Below are 3,023 nucleotides of genomic sequence, written 5' to 3'. Positions count from 1 at the left end.
ACCAGCCCCTCCAAAAGTTCTTGAAGCAATACAAAGAGCTGAAGAAAGAACGACTATACACAACAGGTGACAGAAAGAAATTCAATGAAGTTATAACTGTGGAAATGCACAGCTATAGGAAGAACGTGAACAGAAATAAAAATAACAGGATTCAATACACATCTTTCATTAATAACTTTAAATATCAATGAACTGAACTCCCCAGTCAAAAGATACAGACTAATTGAATGGATTAGGAAACAAAACCCATATTTTTGTTGTCTGCAAGAAACTCATCTCACTTTCAAGGACAGACACTACCTTAAGGTGAAAGGATGGAAAAAAATATACCAAGCAAATGGTACTAAGAAAAAAGCAGGTGTTGTCATTCTAATATCTGATAAAATAGACTTTAAATTAAACCTAATCAGAAGAGATAGTGGGACACTTCATTCTGATCAAAGGAACAATAAACCAAGAAATTATTACAATCATGAACATATATTCACCAAACTCTGGTGCACCCAGCTTCATAAAAACAGTACGACAGGACTTTAAGACCCAGATTAATTCTAACTCATTAAAAGTAAGGGACTTCAATACCCCATTGACACCATTAGATAGATCAACAGGACAGAAAATTAACAGTGAGACATCTGAATTAAACAATACCATATATCAAATGGACCTAATGGACATCTACTTAATATTCCAACCAAGCACCAAAGAATATACTCTCTATTCAGCACCCCATGGAATCTTCTCCAAAATCGACCATATCCTGGGGCACAAAACAAACCTCAACAAATACAAAAAGATTGAAATAATTCCATGCATTCTATCAGTCCACAATGCAGTAAAGCGTAAAATCAATACTAGAAGAAACCCTAGTAACCACATGAACACATGGAGATTAAACAACACGCTCCTGAATGATGAATGGGTCAAATAAGAAATTAAGAAATAAAAGTATTCCTGGAACTAAATGAAAAGGACAATGCAACACAACAAAACCTCTGGGACACTTTGAAAGCAGTCCTTTGAGGAAAGTTTATAGCTCTAGGTACCTACATTCAAAAATTGGAAAGAACACAAATAAATGACTTAACATTGGTACTCAAGACACTTGAAAAGCAGCAACAAATGAAGCCCAAACTCAGCAGACAAGAAGGAATAACAAAAATCAGAGCAGAAATTAATGAAATAGAAACAAAAAAATACAAAGAATCAACGAATCCAAGAGCTAGGTCTTTGAAAAGATAAAGAAGACTGATAGATCGCTAGCCCAGTCAACCAAAAGAAAGAAAGAGCACATCCAAATCAACAAAATCAGAGATGAAAGGGGAAACATCACAACAGACACCAAAGAGATCCAGAACATTATAAGGGAATACTTTAAAAACCTATATGCTACTAAATTTGAAAACCTAAAAGAAATGGACAGGTACCTAAAAGCATGGGAACCACTAAAACTAAACCAAGAAGAGATTAACAACTTAGACCCATAACACATAAGGAAATTGAAACAGTAATACAAAACCTCCCAAGTAAAAAAAGCCCAGGACCAGGTGGATTTACAACAGAATTATACCAGACATTTAAAAAGGATCTACATCCAATACTACTTAATTAATTCAAAAAGAGAGAAATGGAGGAGAACTTCCAAATTCCTTCTATGAAGCCAGCATCACTCTAATACCAAAGCCAGGTAAAGATACAAACAAAAAAGAAAACTATACACCCATATCATTAATGAACATAGATGCAAAATTTCCCAACAAAATACTTGCAAACCACATACAGACACACACCAAAAAGATCGTCCACCATGATCAAGTTGGCTTTATTCCAGAGATGCAGGGATGGTTCAATATACATAAGTCAATAAGTGTCATAAATCTTATAAGTGGGCTCAAAGACAAGAACCACATGGATATCTCAATAGATGCAGAGAAGTCCTTTGACAAAATTCAATGTGGATTTATATTCAAAGTCCTAGAGGGAATTGGACTGGAGGGAACATATCTCAACACAATTAAAGCCATATATAACAAACCCAGAACCAACAGAATTTTAAATCAGGAACCAGACAAGGCTGTCCACTAGCTCCACTCCTATTTAACATAGTGCTTGAAACTCTTGTATGAGCAATAAGACAAGAGCAGGAAATTAAAGGAGTAATAATTGGAAAAGAAGAGATCAAATTATCCTTTTTTTGCAGATGATATGATATCTAAGCAATGCCAAAAATTCCACCACAAAACTAGAAATTATTAAGATGTTCAGTAGAGTGGCAGTTTACAAAATTAATCAACAAAAGTCTGTAGCCTTTCTATATACCAGTAATAATCAATTAGAGAAAGAGAACATGGAAACATTCCCTTTCACAATAGCTGCAAAATACAACAACAAAAAATCTCGGAATAAACCTGACCAAAGACATTAAAGACGTCTACAATGAAAAATTTAAATCTGTAAAGAAAGAGATTGAGGAAGACATCAGAAGATGGAAGGACCTACCATCCATGCTCATGGATTGGAAGAATTAATATTGTGAAAATGACCATCCTACCAAAAGCCATTTATAGATTCAATGCAATGCCAATCAAAATCCCCATGACATTTTTCATAGAATTGGAAAAAAAAATCTTAAGATTCACATGGAAGAACAAAAGACCTTGCATAGCCAAAGCAACCCTGAGCACTAAGAGCAATGCTGGGGGATTACTATACCAGATATTAAACTGTATTACAGAGCTACAGTCATACAAACAACATGGTACCAGCACAAAAATAGACCCAAAGATCAATGGAACCAAATTGAAGACCCAAATATGAGTAATTGCAATTTCAGCTACCTGATATTTGACAAAGGGGCCAAGAACATTCACTGAAGGAAAGACAGCATGTTCAGCAAATGGTGCTGGCAAAATTGGATCTCCACCTGTAGAAGAATGAAACTAAACCCCTATCTTTCAACTTTCACAAAAGGATCCAAATGGATCAAAGACCTCAATGTAAAGCCTGAAACTCTGAAACTGATA

This window comes from Nannospalax galili, unplaced genomic scaffold, assembly GCF_000622305.1.
Source record: "Nannospalax galili isolate Female #2095 unplaced genomic scaffold, S.galili_v1.0 scaffold388, whole genome shotgun sequence".
Classification (NCBI taxonomy): Eukaryota; Metazoa; Chordata; class Mammalia; order Rodentia; family Spalacidae; genus Nannospalax; species Nannospalax galili.
Note: the sequence above shows the minus strand (reverse complement) of the source record.